The sequence below is a fragment of the Protopterus annectens genome, chromosome 8.part1 (genome assembly GCF_019279795.1).
Source record: "Protopterus annectens isolate FY-2018-M chromosome 8.part1, PAN1.0, whole genome shotgun sequence".
In the NCBI taxonomy this organism is placed as follows: domain Eukaryota; kingdom Metazoa; phylum Chordata; order Ceratodontiformes; family Protopteridae; genus Protopterus; species Protopterus annectens.
The window spans coordinates 91,674,125-91,701,886 of NC_056742.1; the positions used below are offsets into that span (position 1 = coordinate 91,674,125).

The 27,762-nt window shown below is 41.2% G+C and overlaps 1 protein-coding gene across 2 annotated transcripts in view; it reads right to left on the reverse strand.

Moving 5' to 3' along the window:
- Nucleotides 1-27,762, reverse strand: part of APRT (adenine phosphoribosyltransferase) — a 670,278-nt gene that overhangs the window by 173,590 nt on the left and 468,926 nt on the right. The gene's annotated exons all lie outside the window — the stretch shown is intronic.

The following is a 27,762-nucleotide window of genomic DNA, read 5'->3' on the forward strand; positions in this document are numbered from 1 at the left end:
TAATAGCAAACAATGCCTGTCAACACTCATTGGTTACATAAAGCTACAAACAATGCAGGACACCATTTCTACCCCTGGGCAGTTTACATAAAGTGTAGAGAAGACAACAAAGTTGACTTGCAGGTAAAAAATGTCACAATATCTGAAGCTCAACTTAGATAAAAATGTAGTGAGGTGGAAAACAGAGTGGGTGAGGGCATACCTGGGAGGCATGCAAGAAGCTATAGGGCAGAAACTAAGCTACAAAAGTTAAATGGAGTGATGGCTACAGGGTGTGCTGAAGACTGGAAAACTTGCAGGGACTGGTACAGAACAGGAAAACAGTGGCGAGGCTTAGGACAATAATGAGAAAAGAAAGGGAGTTAAAAGGGCAAGGACAAGACATGCATAAAGGTAAAAGTGAGTAGGAGGAGGGAGTTTACTGGTATGGGAAAGGAGGAGAAGGGAGAACAAGCAAACATGAAGACAACATGCATGAGAAGGCAAAATGAGGATGTAGGCACAAGGAAGGAAGACAGAGGAAAGGGAAATGAGAACAAGCTTTGCACATGGTGTACATGCAATTAAGGGAAAAGCTAAGTAAAGACGAAAATGGACAGAAAGACCACCAGAACAGTAACAGAATAGCATGGGACAGAAGGAAAGAAGGTAACTGAATAATGTGAAGAACAAGTGAAAAGTCCTGGACAGAGGGGTAGGGATAAGAAAGCTTAAGTCGAGGTGAGATGCTAGCAGGAAGACTATAATCTGGTTGAGCCAGGTAAAGTTTTGGTATGCAGGAGAAGCTATTACTACAGGGATTATGGGGAGAATAAGGAATGCCGCAAAAAGCTAGGTGAAAGCAGTAACTATCAGAATGGACTGTCAAAAGGAAGCAGCATTAGCAGCCTGGGAACCAGGCACAAGACTTACTGAACTAGCATCACAGTAGCCTTAACTGCATACTGCTGATACTAAGAAGGGTCAGCAGTGCAACACCGAAAAAAATATTTACTTAATGGACTGGCTACTGTAGTGCAGAACACATTTTGAAGGGACCAGGCAGAAATGTTCTACTTTTACAAAAGGTAAGGTATCAGCACATCATATTCAGTTTACAGGTAAGTGGACTGGAGTACACAATACCCCAAATTCAGCCATGACCTACTTAGAATGAATAAAAATATGGAAATATTTGCCATAAGAATGCTCCAGAGTTAAGTTCATGGAAGTATGTGTAAGTAAACCATCTTAGTTGCCCAACACATCATAAGGAGCTAGCAACATTGATGACACACGAACAAATATAAAACGATACCTGGGAGAAAAGAAGTTATGTACTCACCATAACATTCCATGTGAGTTGTTCATCTCACCTTCATTCTTACTGATGGGTTACGGAGCTGATCCTCGGCTCCGACTCGGCCAACTGCAACAGCTCGAGGTCTTCAACAAGCTCATGGCCTACTCCTTATCCCACGATGCATTAATCTCCCCAGATCTTGTTTGCTACTAGCTAAAATAAATTAGAGAAAGATCTCTACCATAAATATCAGAGTATTTTAGACAAAGGCAAAAAGAGTAGCTATCCCAACTTCTCGATCCCCAAGAAGGACGGGGGTTGGAGGGAGGGACGTAAGAATGAAGGCAAGATGAACAACTCACATGGAATGTTAAGGTGAGTACATAATTTCTTTATGTGAAGTTGTTCTATCTCGCCGTTCATTCTTACTGATGGGTTAGCGCCCCAAGCACCATATTTCTCAGAACTGTGGAACCAATAGAGGCCCTGTCCCTGGAGGCCTTGCCTACTTTGTAATAAGTGATAAATGTATGTGCTCTTGACCGTGTAGCTGCAGCGCAGATGGTCTCTACAGGCAATCTGGCTAAAAAGGCTGATGAAGTGGAGACAGATCTGGTTGAGTGAGCCTTTACCTTTTGTTGTAAAGGTATATGAACTGAATTATAACCGAAGGAAATACAATCTGACAACCATTTTGATAATGTTGTTTTTGGTACTGGAGCTCCTTTCTTAGTTTCTGAAAAGGAAACAAAAAGTTGTTCTGACTTTCTGAAATATTTTGTCCTGTCCAGACAGAATCTAAGCTTGTCTGTCTACATCCAGCTTATGTAACATATGTTCCAATCTGTTAGTATAACTGGGAAAAAAATACAGGCAATTCAGTAGACTGATTGAGATTTGACTCTGAACAGACTTTAGGTAGAAAGGAAGGATTTGTCCTGAGGGAGACTCTGTCTTTATGAAAAATTAAATATGGAGGTTTGACAGATCAGGCCTGTATTTCTGAAACCCTCCTTGCAGAAGAGATGGCTACTAGAAAAATGGTTTTCCATGACAAAATCTTCAGTTCACAAGATGAGGCAGGTTCAATCGGGGAAGAATGATTCTTGAAAGAACCAAATTTAGATTCCATGGGAAAGCAGGGGTTTTAATGAGTGGTCTTAAATGCAGAGTACCCTTTAAGAATGCTTTAGCTAATCTATGTGATATAACACTATCTCCATGTTCACCTACATGAAAGTTTGAAATTGCAGCTAACTGAACCCGAATTGTAACCGCGACTGCCCCCTCATTAAAAAGTTTAGTCAAGAACTCTAAAATGGATGAAACAGGTGCCAAGAGGGGGTCTATTTTATTTTGAGATGCCCATATGGAAAATCTCTTCCATTTACTGATATTTAATTTCCTGGTGGTTGGTTTGTGGGAGGATGTTAAAATATGCAGAGCATCTTTTGATAGATTGTGTAACCAGGCTACTGATGGAATCGAAGCAGCTGAGCTGTCAATTTGAGGGACTGTAGAGCAGGATGAAGAGCCCCTGACGAATGAGTCAGAAGGTCTGGAACTGGGTCCAGAATCCAAGGTTCTTCCAGTAGATGAGGCTGAAGGAAGGATAACTAAAGCTGATGAGGCCAGTATGGAGCAATTAGAATGACTGTCGTTCCCAGCGCACTGACTTTCTGCAAAACATTGGGTATATGTGGGACATTGAAGTTCCTGGTAGGTCCACTGGGTGAAGAGAAGCCACTTGTAGAATGCACATGTGCATGCGGCCTAACGAGATTGCGATGATTGCTGCTGCCATCATGCCCAAAAGTTTCAAAACTGCAGATGCTGGGACCTTTTATGCTGAGAGGAGGGTTTGAACCTGTAGCCGGAGGAAGGATACTCTCTCTGCAGGAAGTTTCAGAGTCATAGAAGTGGTGTCTAAGTCTGCTCCTATGAAGACAGTATGGTGTGATGGCTCTAAGGCAGACATTTCCAAATTTATAGTAATTCCCAGCTGATTGCAGAGGGCCATGGTGGTGTTCCTTGTTAGAATTAGCTGATGCCTGGTGGTGGCGGTAAGAAGCCAGCCGTCTAAGTATGGAAACACTCGGAATCCCTGATGTCTCAGGTAAGCCGTGACTACTGCCATGCATTTGGTGAACAAGATTGGATGGGAGATAGGAAATTCACCCCGGGGATCATGTCAGTCGCACTGCTAGAAAGGGGTCCAGGGAAGTAAATATTGTGGAAAGAAATAGCCAGGGAATTATGACTAGGCTTGTATAGGCCCTAGGGCCGATAGACTAGTACCAACCTATAACACTCTGGAGGCTGCAGTGAGACCAAAGGGCAGTGCTCGAAACTGGTAATGGCTGGCTCACAGCCGAAAGTGCAGATGATCCCTGATGTTCTGTCCATTTTTATATGGTAATATGCATCCCGAAGATCTATGGAGCACATCCAGTTGTTTTTCCCTAAGAACGGGAGTATCGATTGTAGCATGACCATCCGAAACTGACTTTTTTACAGATTTGTTTAATCTGCTGAGATCCAAAATGGGTCTCCAGTCCCCCATTTTCTTTGGTACCAAAAAGAATCTTAAGTTCCAGATCCTACTTGGTCTGGTGGGACTGGTTGAATGACTCTTTTCTTGAGCAACTTTTGAATTTCCATAGTTGCTTGTTCCCGTTGACTGGGTGGAACGTCTGGGATTTTCCTTATAGGAAGGAGGAGGTGGTGTGGAAAAGGGAATGCAGTAGCCTCTGGATATGATGCTTTGTACCAAAGTGTATTTTGTTATTCTTCGCCAGGCATCTGGGTACAAAGATAAAAGTCCCCTGACTGCCTCCAGAGCAGGACAGTCGGATCTCCTTTGAGGAGCGCTGATAGGGCTTCCCAAAGAACTGTTCTCTGTTGCCCTGATTTTGAGGACCCCCTCTGCCGCGTGGGCAGCGTCTTCCATTATTTCCCCCTCCTCTGCACCTAGAGGGGGGTTATCCACGTGTGACCTGAAAGGCTCCTTGGGACTTTCGGAACCACATTTTTCCTCCCTTCTGCCCTTTGGGGTATGGTCTGGTAGGGGTGGAAAAACTGACTCAGACAGCAGACACAGTCTTTCCTTCTTGCTCACACCTGGTAAGTGTTTCCTTGCCTTTAGGTCCAAAGAGGGTTGAACCATCAAAGGGGGTGTTCACAAAGGATGACTTGAAGGGCTCTGTAAAGGAACATAAGCGCATCCAGGAGCGTCTCCTCAGAGCAATTCCTGTACCTGCTGTCCTACTCGTTCTATCGGCTACTTATGAGACCAGACGCATGGAAGAGTTTACGAGGGAAGTGAGGGTAGCAAGCTGTGACGATACCTTGTCTGACACTCCCGCAGCTGCTGCATCCTGTAGAGCATCTCCCAGCTCCTTTAGGAGATATCTCTGTAATCTAGTAAAGTGCGTAACGTAGTTGAGCAGCCGAAGGGCAAAAGTCGCTGAACTAAAGATGCGCTTTCCATATCTGTCCATGATCCTAGAATCCCTGTTAGGAGGATGGATAGATGTAGAAGTTTCTGATATTTCCTTCTTGGTGGCCGCCGCCACCACCATGGCATCAACAGGTACTCCTTTAGTCAAAACAAAATGTATCTTGGGGAGCAGTAATGTACTTATTAGGCCTCCGAGGGACCAGTTCCATAGTGTCCAGGGACTCCCACGCATTTCGACAAACATCATCTATCAGTTCATCGAAAGGGAGAGTCCCCCAGAGGTAGTGGGTTGAGACCCAAAAGCCTTCAGGAATACTGATTCATCATCAGTAAGGGTGGTGGGTTGCCAGTCACCCCTCTGCTTAAGGACTTCCATGACATCCCTAAAAGAGATATCTTCAGAAGGGGACTGTGGGGACACTTCTGATTCATCCAAATCAGTACCAGAGGTGAGGAATTCCTATGGGGAGTCTAGGTGCCTCCTCTTGCACAACATCTTCCTGGGAATCTCCTCAGTGGGAGCTTCTGGGGAGGTCTCAGAAGAACAGGGCTTGCCCAATGGGGCCTCCTGCGGCTGGGGGGTCTCTACGCTTCTGTGGAACCTGTGATGCAGTGGTGGACACTGGTGTTTAGGGGGGAAACAGTGGTAGGTTGTGAAAGTGTGGTTGTTGGTGAAGAAAATACCCTTCTCATAGCATCGAAGGCACCCCTGGCTCAGATGAGAAGGAATCCCCGGATCTGAAAAAATGGGAGACTTCCTCGGCACTAGAGCCGTGGGCCCCGAACCCAAGGTAGGAGCCGAGCTCACCCTAGCCGAGGCTCAGAGAGGCAAAGTAGACACCAAAAAAATCGATTCGACTCCCCTCTTCAGACCCGACCGGAGAGCATTGGCGCCTAGACCCTTTGGTCAGCACCGAAGACATCCGGGTAGCCGGAGCAGACGGTCCTGAAACAGGAGTCTGCTCCAATGGCTCCATAACCATTATCTCTACACACTCTGGCTCCGAACCTACGGGTGGGGTCAGAGGAGGAGCAGAAGAAGCAGGGGAGGTTTGTGTCGGTTCCAAAACGCTAGGAATCAAAGCCAACAGTAGTTTAGCCAGCGCTGGTGCCTGCAGAAGCCTCTGCACCACACGGTCCATGTCCATATCCGATAATCTCAAGGACCAAAAAGAAGGGATCGAGGAAGCCACCGACTGGAGAATGGGAGATTTTTAAAGAAGAGAGAGATCGTTTCCAATACTGGGGACCGGTTCCTAAAAGTCACAACTGTCGGCTCCGAAGCTGTTAGCGCCGAAGTTGTTTGTATGTCCCAAGGATTTTCTGGTCGATGTCGCTTTGCTCGGTTCCGACGAACCAGACTTGGAGGAGTTTGAGGATTTTGAAGATTTTTCACCTCTAGTGCCTTTGACTAATTCAATCTGAAAGGAGGTTTTTAATAACCCCCCTGGCCACAAGATTACTTCTATGCCCATGTAAAACTCTAGAGCTAAAGGAGTGACAGATAGAGCAGTCCTCTTGGGGATGTAGTTCTCCTGAACAATAAAAACCGTTAATATGGCCATCTGTGACTGAAATTTTGGCCACATTTGGGGCATTTTTTAAACCCAGATGTCTTTTCTTTTTCCTGAGACATGCTGTAATTGTCTTATGCACACAACAAGAACAACTTAGTATAAATCCACACTGAATTATAAGCCTACAGAAGTGTATATTAAATGCCCTAACAAACGAACCAATGGGCAATACACACAAATAACTTCACTATTTAACTATATAAAGGTATACTTGTAACAATCTAAATTATCTAACTATATAAACATGTCTGCCCTATAACAAAGAGGGCTCTAATTTCCAGTACACACTATACAAATGGGTATAGGGGCTAAAGGCCTAAAAAAAAATGGCCACGAGAAAAATTAGTGAAAACATTTTCCCAAAACACTCACAATGATTACACAGAGCAGTAACTGATGCCTATAGCTAAACTATCTAATTAACGTCCTATACACAATTCTAACTATTTTTTAAAATAGAAAAAGTAATACTCTCAATGGCCAGAGCTGTGAATCGTCCGATCTAGTTGCAGCGGCAAACAAAATCTGGGTAAATGCATCATGGGACAGGGAGTAGGCCACGAGCTTGTTGAAGACCTCGAGCTGTTGCAGTTGGCCAAGTAGGAGCAGAGGATCGGCTCCGTAATCCATCAGTAAGAATTAATGGCAAGACAGAACAACTTCACATCAAGTATTCTTAGCATCTGACCAGGAGTAAATTTTGCAAGGAAGAGCAAAGGTATTTAGAGTCAGAGTATACAGATAACAAGGAGTCAGTTCCAGATTTTTAAGGCAAAAATAAAATTGTTGCTGCATTCAAATTGTCTGAGGCCCTGGTGATAGACGTCAATGATGAAAAGTGCTGGGTAGTGTTTTTAGCGTTTAAATTTCATGACAAGGACGGCCAGTGCTGTCTGTGTAATACTCTAAAAATTAGCATAGTAATCAAACACATGAAATACAGAGAATGAGAAAGCATCCTGCTAATTCCAGACATTAACAATGGTGCTGCAGTTCAGAAGATCTGAACATGCTGGTGTGGTCTTCCCTATTAGTTATTAAGGGATTTTTTCTTTCACGTTTTATTAAATCATGTTTTAAGCTGCAACATGAGTTCACATATAAAATAAAATAAAATGTAATGTTTCATCACTGTTATTTTAACAATCATTCACTCCATTATCTCCTTTACAACTTCAATTAAATTTGATTTGGACTTGTCTAGGCAATTCAAATCCTGTACCTCAGCTCAAAAGAACCATTTTCTTAGTTATAACTATTTGCATTTGTCATTTCCTTAGTTACGTCAATTCCTTTCTCCAACATTAATGTCAAAAGTTCTCCAAAAAAATCATTACATTCCCAAGTATCATGTTCCCAATTTTCTCTCTCTTCCTGATCACTTCTCCATCTGTTACCTATCCAAGGTAAAATCCTTTTAAGTTTACTTAGGGTATACCTATACAAACAATTCCATGCAAAAATCAAACTTTCTAGACTTTGTTGCATACTTATGAGCCCAACAGATTTCTTTCCAATGTTTCTTTATAACTCACCTTTCTATTCTTTTTTCCCCAATCTTTTCTAGCCTCCACTGATTTTTACAATTACCTTTGGATATACTACATGTCCTGGTACTTATCCTTTTAACAGCATCTTCCATTCTTTACTTAACTAATCTCTACCAGAGCTGGTCTTATACTTTGCACTCCGCTATCTCTTTCTGTTTGCCTTCACTATCAGAAATCAATAAGAGTACAGGCGATCTCTAACCTCCAGTCCAAACCACTACTTAACTACCTCCTACTCTTTTACCTTTCTCAGAGTTATTTCCTCCCAGTGTCCTGCTTCCTTTGCTAATTTCCTCCAATGAATTCTAGACTCCCTCTTGCATATATAGCTATACCCCTACTTCAAAACTTCATTGTTGGTAAAATCTTTCATTCTAACACTGGCTTAGTTTTTAGAATACTTGCATTCAAATCCTAGTCTCTCCATCTCTTGAACTCTCCTCTCCTGTTTTACTATTGACCTTGCCACTCTGATTTATAATCCTCTGCTTAAGTTAAGTACATGAGCTTTAACTGTGTAAATTTACAGTGCCACCTCAAATCAGGTAATCTTAAATCACTTTGTTCTACAGAGAGAATCAGCTTAATCCTACATAACTCTTGCCTGTTTCTCTCCCAAATTATTTCCCTCAAACCCATCATTGTAATCCATAACTTTTCTAGCTGATAATACACCTGGGGATAAAAAAAATTCTTCACTGCTTTTAACTTAATATCCACAGCCATAATAAATTGCTACCAGTTTCTTAAAGTTTATAATATCTGTTTAACATCTTCCATTATATCCTTAGTTTTTAGCCCATACACCTAAACACCATCTTATAATATACTGATAAGTATGGCTTACTGCAGAACCAATTCATTCCAGGGTGCATAGTTTACAGTTATACAGTTTGTTTTACCTTTTTATTTCAGAGCCCAAAACAAATTTGAAACTGTCTCAAAATATTCCACAACGTTAACATGTCCTTTTCTGGTTTTAAAAAGTACAAAATAATATCTGCAAATAAGGCCATCTTTCCCTTATTACTACACAAGTTATAGTCTTGCATTTGTAAATCCCCTATTTTCTTCTTGTAAACAGAAGGTAAATAACAGACAGGAAAGAAGATATCCCTGCCTAAATCCCTCTACTCAAACACAGTTTGTCAGGGAGGAGTCCTCCGACCTTTCACATAACATTAATATTTTTTTTTAACAAGAAACATCTTTATTAAATTATCACTTATGACACAGGCAATCATACATTTATATTAATGAAAACAAACCATACTGACATAATACATTATACATCACTCATAATCTACCTAATCATTGTCAGTCAAACATTACATAGCTCATTCAAGTCCTGCAGTCTTGCCTTCTTTTAAACCTCATTCTTCCCCTGTATGCACTGTTCCCATAATTCCCATTTTTTCATATGTAATTTGTTCCTACCCTTTTATAAAGATCCCAGCTCCTGTTCTTTTACCTCTGCTGCTATATTAAATACTTCTAGTACAGCTGGTTTAAACTTTGAATTCCATTTTCTAGTAATTGCTTTTAGGCAGCCACCATAATTAGACTCAGCAAGGCCTTACTATGTCTAGGCAATTCCAATTCTATACCATAGCTCAGAAAAACAATTTCCTTAGATACATCATGTTCCTCACCCACTATCTGACACAGTAGTCTGCACTGCATCTTTAAAGTCTGCCAACTCATTATACTCCCAGAAAATGTTCCCAATTACCTCTTTCTTCCCCATCACACCTCCAACATTTGATGTCTACATGAGGAAACATTCTCATGTCTACTCTGGTATAAAATATCTATATAAACATTTCCTGACAAAAATCCTAAATCTTCTAGATTTTTTCACATTTGGGAGACATACACATATCCCACCATTGTTTCTTTATGAATTACTTAGCCAATATCTCTTCCCAATCCTTTCTAACCTCCTCTGATTGATTCTTATAGTTATCACGCAACATATGTTATATGCCCTAATAATTATTTTTTTTTTATTGTCTGCTTCTGATCTAGACTGTACTAAAAACTCTCCCAGTCCTGGTCTTTCATTTAGGACAACCCCCTCATTTCTTTCTCTTTGCCTATACTCGGATAACAATCCTTGATTCAGAAGGCAGTCTCTAACCTGCAGTCCAAATAAAGTCTTGGCATTTTCCCCATTCTATTACCTTTCCTTCTCCAGTTACTTGCTCCCAATACCTTAGTTCCTTTCCCAGTTTTATCCAACAAATTCCAGCCATTTCTTGCCTACTGTCTGTATCCCCAGTTGGAGTCATCTGTATTGGCAGAATTCTTCCATTCCTGTGTTGGCTTAGTTCATAGAATACTTTTTGCTACTTTATAAATATAATATTCTGTATGACAACTGTCATTCTCCTTAAGGATCTGCATCCAAAATTCCATTCTCTCCTTGTTTCTTGAGCCCCCCCCATTACATCAGCATCCGTTGCCACTTCAAAAAATAAATTATGTCTTACCATAATGTTCCATCTGCGTGGTCAATCTTCATTAATCCTCGACTGTGGGTTCATTTCCAAGCCTTGCAACTGACTCAGCCATTATCCCAGCTCACGACTTCCAAAAACTCTCGAGCTCAGCTCTACCCACAATGCTCCTCACCAAATTACCTTAGATCGAGATTGCAGACTATAGTGACACACAACAAATCATGGATAAGACACCATATTTGTGTCCCTATTATGAAGCCAGTCTTTGGGAATATTCGATGCCCCAAGATTTCTAAAGGCAGGGGGGAAGGAGGGAGGGAATGGCAAGGATTAGTGAAGATTGACAACACAGATGGAATGTTATGGCAAGACATAACTTCTTTATCTGATGTTGTCAATCTTCACATAATCCTTGACTGTGGGACAGAGTCCTTAGCTACCTGAATCTTGGGAAATCTCGTGGAAGAATATTCTTGAGCACCATCGAGCCGAATGATTCACATCCCCTAGAGACCTGGTCCAGGTTGTAATGAGTAATAAAGGTATGAGGGGATACCCATGTTGTTGTTACACAGATATCATCTAAAGAAGCTCTAGCATGAAAATCTGCAGATCCTGCTATAGCCCTTGTTTAATGCACTTTAACAGGCCCTGGTGGGTGGAGTCCCTTTCTGTTGTAAACAAAAGTAATGCAGTCCTTAAACCATTTTGCCAGGGTAACTTTAGATACTGGACTGCCTAAATAAACTGAAGAAAAGGCAATAAATAGTCGGATTTTCTAATATCTTTTGTTCCGTGAAGGTAGAAATGTAATTTTAAGTGTAGAAAGTATTCTCCTTTGTCGGAAAAATTGGGAAAAAAAGACTAGGAGATGTAAAGTCTGATTGATATATGACTCTGAAACAACCTTTGATAAAAAGGAAGGATTTGCCCGGAGGGAGACCCTGTCCTTATGAAATATCAAATGGGGGGTTTGCAGGACAAGGCTTGTATTTCTGATATTCTCTTGGCAGAAGTGATAGCTATTAAAATTAGGGTTTTTCAGGACGAGAACTTTAAGTTACAAGCTGCTGAAAGTTCAAAAGGGGGAGAGGTAAGAGACTGCAGTACCAAATTCAAATCCCATCAAAGAGTTCTTTATATGGAGGTCTGACCCTTAAGGTTCCTTTCAAAAAGGCTTTACAGTCTATGTGATGAACCATTGAAAACAATATGGAAGTTAGAAATCTAAGCCAGATGCACCCGAATCGTAGAGGCTGACGAGCCAGTGTCATAGGGTAAGGCTAATTAACAGCTGCTGAATAGGGGGTCATGATTACAGTCTAGTGACCACTCAAACTTTAGCCACTTGTTATGGTACAATTTTCTAGCTGAAGGTTTGTGATGGGCTAGAATGATGAGTTGAACTGAGGAGATACGGTAGGGATGCCTGGTTATCATGGGAACTGGAGAAGCCATGCAGCTTGAGATATAGATTTGGATGAGCCAGTCCCTCCGGGTGGGACAATATTGTCTGCAGCTGGGTCCAGTATCCAGGGTTTCCGAAGCAAATCAGGCCATACGAAGGCAAACCAGACATGTCAAGGCCAGAATGGGGCAATGAGAATTATTCTGTTCTTCGACCTGATGGCTTTCTTTAGAAACTGATATATCAGTGGAATCGGTGTAAAGGCATACAACAGACAGGGGGGGGGGGGGTCGTGAAGGAGTGCATAAGTGGGTGACTCCCCTGTGATGGGGGGATTAGGACAAAGTAACTGCTGCACTTGTTCAGAGAGGAAGCTAACAGGTTGCAGCAAGATTGGCCCTAGTGACGGAATATCTTGTCCTTCACCACTGGATTAAGAGACCACTTGTGAGGGATGAGGATGGTTCTGTTCAATTTGTCCACCATCACATTGGAGCTCCCCAGAATGTACGTTGCTATCAGAAAGCGGTCGGAGGAAATCACCCATTGCCAAACTCTGAGTGCTTCTCAGCAAAGAGGGTACGACCTGATTCCTCCTTGCTTGTTGATGTATTAGACTACCGACATATTGTCTGTATTGCAATCATTCCCAAGGGGAGGGTATCCAGAAATGCCTGCAATGCTAAGAGCACCGCCCTCATCTCTAGGACACTGATATGCAATTTGGCCTCCAGCTGGTACCAAGTGCCTTGCATTGCCTTTCCTAGACAATGCCCCCCACCCTATCTGGGATGCGTCAGTGGTCACTATGGCTTGGGGTTGAGGAGGGACAAAGGGACAGCCCGATAATATCTCTGAGTGCAGCCACCAACTTAGGTCTTCCTTGCAACAACTGGTGATCAAAATCAGATGCGACACTGGTTGATTCAATAAGGACCATTGGGAGGCCAAAAGCCATTGCAGAACTCGCATGTGATATCTGGCCAGTGGAAGTAGACTGATAGAGGCTGCCATTGACCCTAGAGCCTGTAGAATGAGTCTTGCTGCTACTTCCTTGCTTTCAGTGATCTGGCTCACTTGTGATCTGAACCTCTGAAGCCTTTCTAGGGCAAAAGACGCAAGACTGGGAACTGTGCCAAGCATCGCTCCAATGAATTCCAGGTGTGATGGTTCTAGATGAGATTTTTGTACTTTACAGTGACTCCTAGGCTGCAGCAAAAGAGGAGTGTAATCTCATGCCTTTAGGAGTTTACGACTTGTGGGAGCAGTAAGGAGCCAGGAGCCAGTCATCTAGATATGGAAACACTCGGAATCCTAGCAGTCTGAGATGGGCTGCTACCACTGCCATACATTTAGTGAACACTCTGGGGGCTGTGGTGAGACCAAAGGGCAGTACCCTGAACTGATAGTGACTGGCTCCCAGCCGGAAGAGCAAGAATCGTCTGGTCCGCTTGTCCATTGTTATGTGGTAATGCGCATCCTGAAGATCTACTGAGCACATCAATCATCTTTTTCCAAAAATGGAAGAAAGACTGAACAAAAACCATCCGGAATTTGGTTTGTTGAACTGATTTGTTCAACTGACTGAGATCCAAAATCGGCCTCTATTCACCTGTTTTCTTTGGCACTAAAAAAAATCTTGAGTAAACTCTGGATCCTCTGGTCTAGTAGGACTGCCTGGATGACTTTTTTTTCAAGCAGTTCTTGAATTTCTAAGACTGCTGCCTCTCTGTGACTAGGTGGAACTTCCGGAATTCTTTTTGGTCTTTTCGGTTCTTCTGAAAGGGGGATGCTGTAAGCTCTGGTAATAATCCTCGGTACCTATTTGTCAGTCTTTATTTTGAGCCAGGCAGATTGGTGCAGGGATATGCGTCCCCTAACTGCCTCCAGAGGAAGATAAATCAGGCCTCCTTTTCAGGAACGTTGATAGGAGTTACCAGAGAAAATCTCTGGAACCCTGATTCTGCGGGCCATTTCTGCCTCTTGAACAATGTCTTTCATTAGTATTCCCCCCTCTGCCCTGGGGGAAGTCAGCACCATGAGTCTTGGAAAGGTCCTTGGGTCTTTTTGAACCACAGCCTACCACTTCTCTGGTTCCTGGAATAAGGCCGCTGAGAAGTGGAAAACCTTATGCACATGGCAGAAAGGGTCTTTCCATCTTTCTCACATCTGGCTAGAGTCTCTTTAACCTTGGGGCCAAACAGAGTGATCCATCAAATGTAGTGTTGATGAAAGGAGACGTAAATGGCTCCATGAACTCACATAAGTGCAACCAGGCGTGTTTCCTAATGGCTACACCTGAACCCTCTGCTCTTTTCGTCCCTTCGGCAGCATGACCAATTAGCCTCATGGACGAATTGGAGATTGATTCTAGGGTGGCAAGCTAAGAAGCAACTTTGTATCGAACTCCTTCAGCTACTGCTCCTGAAAGAGTATTTGAAAGCTCTTTATTCACAACTCTTTGAATCTTGGTAAAATGTGCCATACAGTTCAACGACCCGAGAGCAAAAGCATATAAGCGCTACCCAAATCTATCCATTGTCCTAGACTCTTTGTTAGGAGGATGGATAGTAGGACTTTAATCAGCAAGCTTCTTTTTAGTGGCTGCTGCAACCACCATGGCGTCAACAGGAATACCTCTGGCCCAATGTTGCTCATCTTTAGGTGTAGAGAGAATGCAGTCAGGCCTCTTGGGAATCAGCTCAACAGTGTCAGGTATTTTCCAAGCCCACTGAGCAAATCAACTTAAGATAGTCAGTGGGTGGACAAATCCAAGAGGTACAGGGCTGGGCATGAAAAGCTTCTAGGTATACAAATTCCTCTGAGGAAGGTTGAATGGTAGTCCAGCCACCCCCCTGTTTAAGGATTTCTAGGATGTCCCAGAAGGAAACATCTTCAGGGGTTACTTAAGGGAGCCTTCCCCCCCTTCATCGAAATCAATATCTTCTGTGAAGGACTCTTCAAGGGAGTCCAAGTGCTTCCTCTTGCACTTTTTCTTCAAAAATACCTCTTCGGTGGGATGGTTCGGAGAGGTTTTGAAGGCAACATAACCGGAGAAGTCTGGTCCTGAGACTTTTGTGCCCTCTGTCCCAGGGCAGAGACTGGTGGAAGTTCCGGTCGAATGGATGGACAGGATATTTAGTCAGACAGAGTAGGCATAGACTGTTTGCCCGCAATGGACAAGGCCCTCTCCATAGCCTGCAAAGCAGGCCCCCTGTAGACAGACAGGAGCCCGGAACAGAAACAGGCTTCTTCAGAACTATGGTCCCATGCAGCAGTGAGAAGGCCACAACCAACATAGGAGCTGGGGCTGAGTTTACATATCCCGATGCACCAAGGGGCATGGAAGGCTTCAAAAAAATGAAAGTTGAACCCTGCCCCCCAGAATCAACAAAGAAGCCCTGACCCCGGGAGGTCTCTGGTTCCAAAGAACCGGTTGAACTCAGGGTAACTATCGGAGTCGGAGAATGAACTTTGGCCGGCATCAAAACAGTTGAGGCTGGAACAGTCAGCATCAAGGGCTCCAAAATCTCAGCTGGAGTCTAGGGAGGAATATGGACAGTGGTAGAAGGAGGAAAGTTCCACAGCTAACAAGGCTAGGAACCGTTGATGGAGGTAATCCCTTCACCGTCAGGAGCTGGTTCACAAGTCTTATATCTGACTCTGATAGACTCTTGGTGGGCCGAATGGAGAAGGCCAACAGAGACCTTGATGGCGGTCTCTCCAAAAAAGGACTGGGAGGACGGTCTGCAAGTGGATCTATTGAGAGGGAGTAGATTGTACGGGGTAAAACTGTTACCTGAGGGTCCTACTGTTCCAAGAGATCCGTCGGTACCAAAGGGATAGATGTCTGCACTGATACTGGAGCTGAAGATGTCGGTGCCGATGGCACCAAGGGATGAGAATCTTGGCACACCGGTGTCGAGGAGGCTGTCAGCACTGTGGGGGACTTGATCAATTTCAAAGGCAGTTGCAAGGGAGTTGACTGAACCAAATGACTTCGCTTTTTAGGTTTAGAAGAAGTAGAAGAGGAACTGGCTTCTGTCTTCGGACCAGATATTGCCTCTTCAAATTCGGATTTAAGAAGGCCTTCCAATATCAACTTATTCTTGCACTCTATTAGGGTTCTGGAACTGAACCCATGACAGATTACAGTCTTCCTGCAGATGGACCACATCAGGACAATACACACACAGTGTTATCCATCAGAGTTGGGCATCTTTCAATCACATTTCTGGCACCTCTTGAAGCCAGAGGTACCATTACAGGGTTTGTCAGCCATATCTAAAAACCAAGGCCACAGATGACACACACACATACATACACATACACACACACACACACACACACACACACACACACACACACACACACACAGTAGTAAGAAAATATATATATATTTTTTTAAAGTATCAGAGAAAGGAGGAAACTATCAACAATGTATTGGTGCAGACATCTATCCCTTTGGTACCGACGGATCTCTTGGAACAGTAGGACCCTCAGGTAATAGTTTTAGATCAGGGGAGGTCATCGTGCCTCTTTACTCATCCCTCATCAGGCCCATAATTGAGTACAATGCCCCTTTTGGGATGTACCTTCCCAGACACCTGTAGCAGCTGGAAAGACCCCAAAAGTACCTCACCAAGAGGATCAAAGGGCTCAAACAGATGCCATATGCTGCCCGGTTAAAGAAACTCCAGCTCTACTCAGTGGCATACTGCCTGTTCAGAGGCGATCTGTGCCTGACGTATAAAGCCATGTCCAACCCGGAATTAATGGACATGCTGCACCTCAGAAAATCCAAATCCCATAGAGCTACGCGCTCGAGAGACTTGAACCTCAGCACTGAAATAAATAGGACATGCTGGAGGGACAGATTCATAACCCAGAGGCTCCCTTCACTCTGGAATAAAATACCAGTCCAGGTTACGCAGAGTCCCTCATTGACTCTCTCTAAGAGGAATCTTGATGAGTGGATGGGAGATCGTAGGTTTACCCCGGGTATCACTTCTGTGTCACTGTTAGACAGAGGCACAGTATACTAACCTCGAAAAAGGGCATAGCAAAATAAATTTAAAACGGGTGGCGAAAGCCAAACACATTCTGGCTAGGCTTATAAATGCCCTAGGGCAGATAGCCTAGTATGAACCTATGAACCTATAAAAGGTTACCCGAAAGTAAAGGGGCGGGGGGGGGGGGGGAGTACCAACAATGGTACTTGAGACTACCTGATAGTAAAGGAGAGAGGAAAGACACTCGTGCACATGTTAAAAGATATTTAGAGGAGCGGGTAGTATAGATAGAAATATAAGATAAACTTTAAAGATTGGACAATAAGACAAAAACTGACATTTTGAAGAAACGCTAATGCTCGACAGCTTGGATTGAACACATCTGGCACTACAAAGTGGCAAATGAGATCTGAGGTAATTTAGTGAGGAGCACTGTGGGTAGAGCTAAGCTTGAGAGTTTTTGGAAGATGTGAGTTGGAATAATGGCAGAACTGGTTCCAAGGCTCGGAACTGAGCCCACAGTCAAGGATTATGTGAAGACCGACATCAGATTTATAGGTTTCTGCTTATCCTATGTATAGGAGCCTTAACTGTGTAGCTCTGAAATACCCCTTCAAAATCTGGTAATCCCAATCCATCTTATTCTATTACAAGAATAAATTTATCCCACTTGATTCTTGCTGTCTTCCACTCCCAGATAAAATCCTTCAGCTCTTTATTAATTGCTATCCACAACTTCTCCGGTTGTTAAAAATATGCCTGACCTTGGCACAAGACTAAAGGGAGCAAAACCATTTTAATTGCTTGTATATCTTACTCTCCATGTAACAGAGTTTTGAATTTCTCAGTTTTTCTATTATCTTTTGCTTAGTCTCTTCCCACACATCCTTCGCTGCCACACCAGAATCATTTTTAATCCATATTTCATTTCATCATGTCCCCATAAATACGGATATTGTTGAATCAGTTTGTGTCAGTACATAATTTACTGCTATTGCCTTTGTTTTAGCTTCATTCAGTTTGTATCCTGAACGGATTTGAAACCGTCTCAAAATGTTCCACAACACTGCTGTCACTTGTCCCTCTCTAATACAGAGACGAACAGGCGGGAGAGTTCATTTATATGCTTTATTACATAAAAACACATCAGGATAGACAGCAGCATTACAAAATATAAACAGACTGATTAACTGATAGACTATACAGACATGCATGCTTATATCTCAACAACTTACTACAAAATGGCAGTCAGGCTCACACATGCTCAATATTTATACACTTGTGCAAGCCCCTGGAAAGCTTCTTAAAGCCATACATATATAGTGATCTACATCCTCCCTCTTAAATAGATTGCCCTCAAACAGAATGACATTAGAATAAGACATGCAATTATACAGACATTAGAAACAAACAATGTTCATGTCCAAGTTGCCGTGCATCTGTAACATGGTCTGGAAATGCAACTTGATCAAGTAATACAGTAGTCAGAACTGGGTTTAGCAACAGGAACAGTCACTGGTGAACAACTCTTATCAGGAACTTTGGGATTCATCTCAGGAACAGGGATATTTACTGGAACATCCTCTGGAACTGGAATGCTGGATAACTCACACTGAGATATAGAGTCTTTCTCACAGGCTACACGCTGTGGTATAGGCACAGACACTGGCATCAAATGTTTCAGATTCCTCCTAAACTCTACACCTTGTGATTCCATAATGTACGATCTTGGCTCTGGGCAAATACTCTTTACGACTCCAATCTGATCATAACCTTTGCCCGTCTGCATTCTCACTGCCTGTCCTTCATGTAATGGATTGAGTGGTTTGCTGGACTTGTCAGAATAAGACTTCTGGGCAAAGCACTTCTTTAACAGAAGGGCTTTTACTAATCTGTTGTTCTCAGCACTTGGAACCAATAAACTACTGCTGACTGGAAATGCAGTTCTGGTTTGTCTTGACAGAAGTCTCTAGCAGATGAACCAAGATGTTTATCACAAAGAATATTTCTGAGATTCAAGAGATTCATCAATGGTAGATGTGGTCTGCACAATCTTGGGAGAACGTAGCCTTCCCTTGGGAAGGAAGGTAAAAATAGTAACCAACAATACCCTCCCAGTAGCTCACAGACAGGATGTAGTAACAGGTGGGTGCCTGGGTCCTGTACCTAGATTACCTCAGTCTCAAGAGCCCTTATAAGGGCTGGTATCCACTGGCAATACTGGAGTGTCCTATGAGTCCTTTAGATTTGAGGTGGTTCAAGTCCTAAAAGCCCTGAAAAGTTCTGCTACTGTTAATTAGTCCTGAAAAGGACTGTTGTCTGATGAAACCTTTGTGTATTAGCCCTGATAAGGGTTGTTAATGTAATTTGGTGAATTGGGCCTGATAAGGGGTGTTGTGTGCTAGCCCTTAGAAGGACAGTTGTATCTCAGCTCTAGGGAACAGCAAACAGTCCTTAAAAGGACTCCTCTTTCAGGCTCGTTAATATCTGTGAAGAAATAGCCAATGTGAGCAGTGCAGATCGTAAAGGAGACCACAGAGTCTGAAGTTTACTGGTCAATGGTCAGCTAATTGACAGTCCTTTTTAGGACTAAAGGGACATAAAACTCAGTCCATAGCAGGACTAATAGGACATTAGACAAAAGTCCTTTTCAGAGCTTTTAGGACTCAGACCACCTCAAATCTAAAGGACTCATAGGACACTCCAGTATTGCCACTGGAGACCAGCTCATATAAGGGCTCTCGAGACTGAGCCAATCTAGATTCAAGAGATTCAGGAAAACATCACTATTGTTTTGTTTTGACTTCTCTAGTAACTGTTTTGCACTTTGAACTGCACGTTCTCCCAAACCATTTGACTGTGGGTACTCAGGGCTATTTGTAACATGAATAAAGTCCCACTCTTTGCCAAATCTTTTGAACTGTTGGCTTGTAAACTGTGTACCACTGTCAGAAATAACTTTGTGCGGACTACCATGGACTGCAAAATGACGCTTCATCTTAGTAATGAAAGCATTGGATGCCAGATTAAGAAGTAGGTCAATCTCGAACCAATATGAATAAAAGAGTCTACTAACACTAAGTAATGTTGACCATTCCATTCGAAAATGTCAGTGGCTACTGTCAACCAAGGTAGTTCAAGAATCTGGTTTAGCTGAAGAAGTTCTTTCTGTTAATGTGGCTTTGTACTATTACATACAGAACAATATGAAAGCACTATCTCAATGTCTTGTGACATAGAAGGCCAAAATACTAGTACTCTCTCCCTTCTTTTAGTAGAATTTGCTCCTGGGTGGCCACAATGCAAAATAGTAATATATTCTTGTTGCAAGGACTTTGGAACAATAACTTTAGGACCTTTTATAATGATACCATTGTCAGACAAAATCTCATCTCTGTAATGAAAATAAGGTTGAACTTCTTGAGGTAAACTAGACTGCTTTGACGGCCATCCTTGTTTGATAAAGTAGTTGAGCTTCTGTAAAACTGGATCTGCTGCTATATGACTTCTAAGCTCATCAAGACATGTGGAAGAAAAATTTCTCATTTCCATGACTTCAAAATCAAGTTGTTCATTCTCATGCTGTTCAGTGGTATTCCTGGGCGATCGAGATAAAGTATCAGCAAGATTAAGAAGTTTGGCTTTCTTGTAGACAAGACTGAAATTATACTTTTGCAATTTGGGAATCATGCGTTGCAATCTGGCTAGAGTGGGATGCACTGGCTCACTCAAAACAGTAGCTAGAGGTTGGTGGTCTGTTTCAATCTGAATAGGTCACCATACATATAATAACAGAACTTTGAACATACAAACACAATTGCCAAGAGCTCTCTCTATCTGAGCATACTGCATTTCAGTGTGGGTTAGAGTTCTGGACACAAAGGCAACAGGTTGACTCTCTTGAAGAATGACTGCATCTAGACCAAATTTCGAAGCATCACATGAAAGAGTAACTGGTTTGTGAATATCACAGAATCTGAGAGTTTGTGGACTGGCAAGTCTCTGTTTCAGGAAGTCAAATGCTCTCTGGTGCTGTTCGAACCATAACCAGGATACATCTTCACGTGTCAGCTCTCTGAGTGGTGCTGATATTTGGCTCAAGTCTGGAATGAACTTGCCTAGGTAGTTAACCATGCCAAGAAAATGTTGCACGGCTTGAACATTGTCTGGAACTGGCATCTCAAGCGTTGCTGTTTGCTTGGAAGGGTCTGGTCGCAAGCCTGAACTGGTAAACAAATGACCAACATAAGTGACTTCTTGTATCCTGAATTTGCATTTTTGACGATTTGGCTTAAAATTCACTTCACAAGCTCTTTCCAGAACTTTCTTGAGGTTTCTGTCATGCTCACCTTCACCATTACCTCCTATAAAAGCACATGGATACACAAAAAAATTTGTTCCGTGGAATGTTGAAAGATTTCACTGGCAGAATTTATCCCAAATGGCATTCTCAAAAATTTGTACCTTCCAAACAGAGTACTGAAAGTGGATAGCAATGAAGATTTTCGGTCAATCAAAATTTGCCAAAATCAACACTCTGCATCCAAGACAGAAAAAAACAGTGGCATTTAGCATAAGAGCTGCAACTTCTTTGACTGTATGCATTGGATGATGAGGTCTTTTCAGTGCATTGTTCAAATCTTGTGGATCAATACATATTCTGATGTCATCTGAGCTTTTCTTATTAGCTATCACCATGGAGGATACCCATTCAGTTAGTTCATCCACTGGACAAATCACATCTTGTTGCACCATTTTATCTAGCTTGGCTTTGACTCTACTCTGCATAGATACTGGAGCTTTCTGGGCTGGCATCTGGGTCTAACTTCATGGAGTATACAACTGGAAGCTTGCCTAGTTTATCTTTGAAGAGATCAGCATAGGTAGAGGAAACATACTGAGCAAAATTAGAATAGGGGTCTTTTAAGTTAACATGGTGCACTTCCTTATTAAATGAAAGCAGTCCCAATTTCAAACTGTCTCCAAGCCTTAATGACTGTACATGCCTTTTGACCATATAAAATAAGTCGTAGCTTCCCCCAGCAGAGTGACATGAAAGCACTACTGAGCCTTCCATTTGAATTACTTCATCACCATAAGCAACAAACTTTGCACACTTTGCCAAATTAAGCCTCTCATCAGCACATACTCTAGCAAATGTTTCTGTAGACATTACATTGCACTTTGAGCCAGTGTCAACTTTGAGCTCTATGGGTCTTCCATTTATCGGAAAAGTACAAAATACTTCATTCTTTGCCCAAATCCTTTGTACGATCATCTTTATCAGAAAATGCAGTCTGTATAAAAATATTGTACTCTTGCTCAAACACTCTCCCATTCTCTGCGAAATTAGTATTAAAGACAAGTGGTCTTGGTTTTCAAAATATGTCTACCATGCCACAAATTATGTCCAAACACACTGTAAAATATGGCCCTTGTAATTACAAACAAGTGCTATGTGTGCTTGTAATAAAATTCAAATGCACAATGAACTCTTCGAAACACTGTACTTTGTGAAATATGCTTTGAAATGTCTGTATTTTGCGAAATTACTGTACTGTAATACGGCACAAAAACGTGAACACCACACACTTCAGATATCTTGAATAGCTTTAATAAGAAAAAGTAGTGATGAGTAGAAAAATGTGGTCTTTTTCTTAATTTTTATTCGTTTTATGAGATTTGGACTTGATTTCAAACATTTTCCATAGTTACTTGATTATTTCTATCAATATGTCACAATTTCTGACATTTTGTTTGCTTAGAATATCATTTAGAGTGTTCTGAATGCTTTGTTTCATATTTTACAGATAAGAAATCGTTTGAGCAAGTTTTAATATCTGAAATTCATTTCTGACCTGTTTTGCGACTTACACCTGCAGTAGGGATGATTCACTCCTCTATATTCCTCCAGTGTTAACTGAGTGCCTCTCAGTCTTTAATCTGGAGAAACTGGATCCCACTTCTGACACCATGTCACGCGTCCCACTCTAATATAGATGACGAACAGGTGGCGTAGTTCATTTATATATGCTTTATTACATAAAAACACATCAGGATGGTTAGCAGCATTACAAAATATAAACAAACTGATTAACTGAAAGACTATACAGACATGCATGCTTACATCTCAACAGCTTACTACAAAATGGCAGCCAGACTCGCACATGCTCAGTATTTATACACTTGTGCAAGTCCCTGGAAAGCTTCTTAAAGGCATACATACTGTTCTACAACTGTAATGTCTTTTTCTCTATATTCCTCCAGTGTTAACTGAGTGCCTCTCAGTCTTTAATCTGGAGAAACTGGATCCCACTTCTGACACCATGTCACTTGTCCCACTCTAATATAGATGACGAACAGGTGGCGTAGTTCGTTTATATATGCTTTATTACATAAAAACACATCAGGATGGTTAGCAGCATTACAAAATATAAACAAACTGATTAACTGAAAGACTATACAGACATGCATGCTTACATCTCAACAGCTTACTACAAAATGGCAGCCAGACTCGCACATGCTCAGTATTTATACACTTGTGCAAGTCCCTGGAAAGCTCCTTAAAGGCATACATACTGTTCTACAACTGTAATGTCTTTTTCTAGTCATGTCAGGTATAAAACATCATCTGCAAATACAGCCAGCTTTTCTCGACTACCATACCAATTATATCCTTGAATTTCTGAGTCCCTTATTTTGTTTGCAAATGTTTTAAACATAATGCAAATAAAGGGGAAAGTGGACACCCCTACCTGGTTCCTCTGCTCAAGCTGAAAATATCAGACAGAACCCCACTCACTTTAATTTTCACCTCTGATCCCTCATATATCCTCCTAATCAATCTTATAATTTTATCAGGGAATGCAAATGCTTCCAGTGTCCTACTCATATGGTCCCAGCTTACTCTGTCAAATGATTTCTCTGCATCAAGATCCCCCACACCAACAGGGGTATTTACTTGCATTCTGCTTCCCTCTGAATGATCAATGTTATTTTAATCTTGCCAAACATTTGCTTCCCCAACATAAAACTACACTGATCCATATGTATCAATTTTCGCATGACTTCTGCCATTCTTTTTGCCATTGTAGACAAACACTTTATAATCACAGTTTAGTATTGAAATGGGCCTGTATGAAACTAGATCTGATTGATCTTTATTAGGCATTACAGCTACCATAGCTTTCTTCCAGAATGTTGATACTTCTCCTCTTAAAATACTGTTACAGAAAACATTCCAAATCTTTATCAGTTTTTTCCCTCCTAGCTTCCAAACCTCTACAGGAATACCATCTATTCCTGGGGACTTTCCTTTAGATTGGTTATACATTATCATTTTTAACTCATCTCATCCTATCCTGTTAGTAACTGAGCCTCATATCTACCTCTAACCTTGGCATATTTCTTTCTTCCATAAACATTTCCATTTCTACTTTTGCTTGATTTCGGCATTACTCTACTTTATACAGACTTTCATAGTATTTCCGAAATATTTATAATACATCTACAGGATCTCATTACCTTCCTTGTTAAAGGCTCCCTAAGCTTGGCAGCAGCCCTCTCTATTTTCTGCTGCCTGAGTTGTGCTTAAAGTTTTTGTCCTCTATACTTATCAAGCAAAAGTTACTTAACAGCAATTTTTCTAAACAAATGCATATTATCGAGGTAATCCCTTATTTTCTGACCAGCATTCTGCAGTTGATCCTCTTCTTGTTCTGTGCGATTCCCTTTATTCTGCAATACCTTAACATTAGTCAGTCCCTCTAAATAATTCTTACTTCTTAACCATATCTCCCTTTCTTTAATTTCTACCCTATTTTCTAAACTCCACTTTAATTTTGTCCCACGACCTAGCTAGATTTTCAGAAGAAATTTCTATCTTCTTTAATAGCTCCTAAATAATTTCCACTACCCATTCCTTAAATTCCTCTCTTTTCAACAGACAGGTGGGAAAGTGCTAGTGCCTCATTTGTATTTCTTTATCCTGTTTTTTTTTTTTTTTTTTAAGTTATTATTGGCTCATGATCTGAAATAGTTATTGGGTGCGCATCAATACCTTACATTAAATACACATATTAATGTGAAATGTAAATTCTGTCTGGCCTAGCCCAGTTTTTGTATCTTGGGGAATAATATGTAAATTTACTCCGAACTCCTAGTACTGAATTCACATTGTCCATGATAAATATTTTCATACATTTCTTCAAAAGTCTACTCTCCTTTGTTTTATTTTCCCTTCTGGGCCCCCCAAAACATCTTTACTACTGCAAGTCAAATTCCAGTCCCCATCTATAAGCAATATTCCTTACTGGAAGCTGATTTGAACCAGAATTTTCTTAAGCTCCACTACAGCAGTTTTAGGTGGAATATAAATACATGCCAGTGTAATCCTTCTTCCTTGCCAGCAGCCCCTTAGTAATACAAATCTACCATTATTATCTTTTTAGCCTCTTCTATGTCTATTGGAGCTCCTCTTGCAATTAATATAAGTACTCATCTTTTCCTTTGTGCCATGTATTCCACTGAATAGCCATCCTGAAAACCTTTTTTTATCAAATCCACATGTTCAGTTCTTTCCAAGTGTGTCTCCTATAGCACAACTATCTGCACTCTGTTTTAAATATAGTCCACTACTCTTTCTTTTTTGTATATATTTGTGAGACCATTGACATTTAAAGACATTAGAGAAAGCATCATTGTATTAAAAGTTATTATTCCTACCTTTTATGTATAACAGTTTTTTTGTTAAACGTCTAGTTCCAGCTTTTGTGTTACATGCATACACTGACTGGCAGTTTGAACTAACTTTTATACAGCTGTTTCTTATCATATCCACTTGAGCCTATGTCACATCTTACAAAAAACTTTTTAATTGAAAGCATTCAAACAAACAAAACACACACACCCAATACCCCTTTAAAATCTATTGATATAATACTGGCACACAAAACATGTACATTTTCAAATATTGAAGTTTTACCTTCCTAACAAGAACAAATATCCCAAACTGACAGCTACACTCACAAATGAGTTAATGTAAAAGAAAGAGCCTTAATCCAGTCATTTCCACATGCAAGAACGAGAAAAAGCACATGCTTTTCCTGTTTGTCATGCTCTGTTAACCAGACTAACACTAAAGTGCATACATTTCTTAAAACTGAACAAAGACAAAGAGAAAAGGAAGAAAAAAATCAGGAGCACCTATTTACAACAGTATCCCCATTACTCTTAACTGAGAAAACTTTTAACATATAGCATGCAATGAAAATCACACATTATAAAAATAGTACTAAGAAAAAAATTTGTTTTACTTACAGTTAACTTTCTCTTCTTCCCCTCCCATAACTATTTTTCAAACATTAATGACGAAGTAGGGCATATACTTGAGTCCCCAACAAGTCTAACAAAGCCCAATATTTCCTGATTTTCTTGTTCTGTCATATTTCACAAATGATTGCTTTGCAATCTCACATTTCTCCATTTCCAAGTTACTGGTTTTATTCCTGTTCATCTCCATCTCACAAATCCTGTCTCTCATTTCCAACGTACTCTCGATTTTTCTAGTCAACTGTCGCGCTTCCTTCCTTCTCACCAGCCTTTTCCACTGAAACATTGGAAAAAGTTTCAGTGGCACAGTGTCTCTGTGGTCTTTACTACCAGAAGAATAAGCAGCAGAAATGCCTTTTGTTGCACTGCACACTTTTTGTTGGGCAAAGTTTTGTACTTCTTCCTTAGCATATACTTCATCAAAAATTATTTTCTCCCTCCAGGGAAGAATATTTTGAGGATAGCTGGGTACAGCAGTTTGAGTCTCATGCCTGCTTCTGGATACTGCCTGAAAAGTGGAATAAATTTACTCCTCTTCTGCCTGGTATACAATGAGTAATCACTCTCCATAAACATTCTGCTGTCTTCCAATTTTAGTACTTTATCCTTCTGCCACAGTTTTGTCAGAATCAATTCCTTCTGCTGATAAGACTGCATCTTTACTACTAAAGATGTAGGTTGCTTTCTCAGCCAGGTTTTGAAGCATACATACAATGTGCCACTTTCAATTAACAACAACTGCTGTGGAATACCAGTCCAGAAGTTTATTTGTGCTTTCATAAAACGAATACAGTCCGTTTCTTACAGCTTCACTGGTACAGTTAAAAATCTCAGGTTTTTCTTACGTGCACGGTCCTCTACTTCTATTATTTTTTAAATATCTCTTCTTGAACAGTCTCATATTCAGCCAGACTTTTCTTCATTTCGACCTCTGATTTTTGCAGTTTTATCACCTCATCTGAATATCTGTGAAAAGGTTCTTCCATTTTTTCCGGCCTTTTGTTGGAGTTGATATACTCCGTTCGTGTTTTGTTTATTTTAACAAAGTGTATGCAGTTGGCTTAGGCTTTCCTCTAGGTTACTGGAAGGTCATGACAGGAGTTTACACCAAATTTTGCTGAACAGCTGCTGTACTTTGCCCAGTCAGTGTTTTATCACCATTTGAGCGGATTTTCCTTCAGGTCCTTTGTATTTTGCTTTTCCTGGCATCTAGGCAGTGCACTTACCCAGAAGCACAAAAGCCCACTGGCCTTCTCTGGTGAGTTTCTGTTTTCACACTGGGAGAGGTAGAATTAAGCTGTTTCTCAATGTGCAGCCATCATGGAAGTCCATTAACCATAATATTCTATCAAAGAACTCGTATACCACTCTTGCTGGGAAAATTACACTACTGAATGCTTTCTCTGTATCAAGCATCTCCAACAACTATGTTTTATTACATGCCCTTTCCCTCTGCATCATTCTACTAATGTTTTCAAATGTGTGCCTACCTTCTACGAAACCACACTGATCCATGTATATCAATTTTGGCAATACCTTTTCCATTCTCTTAGCTAATACAAAAATGTTGTAATCCTTGTCACCAAACAAGGTTGCAAAGTTGCAGCACAAGGAAACACTGAAACCAAAATATGGAAGCCTGTAACAAACTGGAGGTCGAGTAGGTTTTCACACCTTCCTT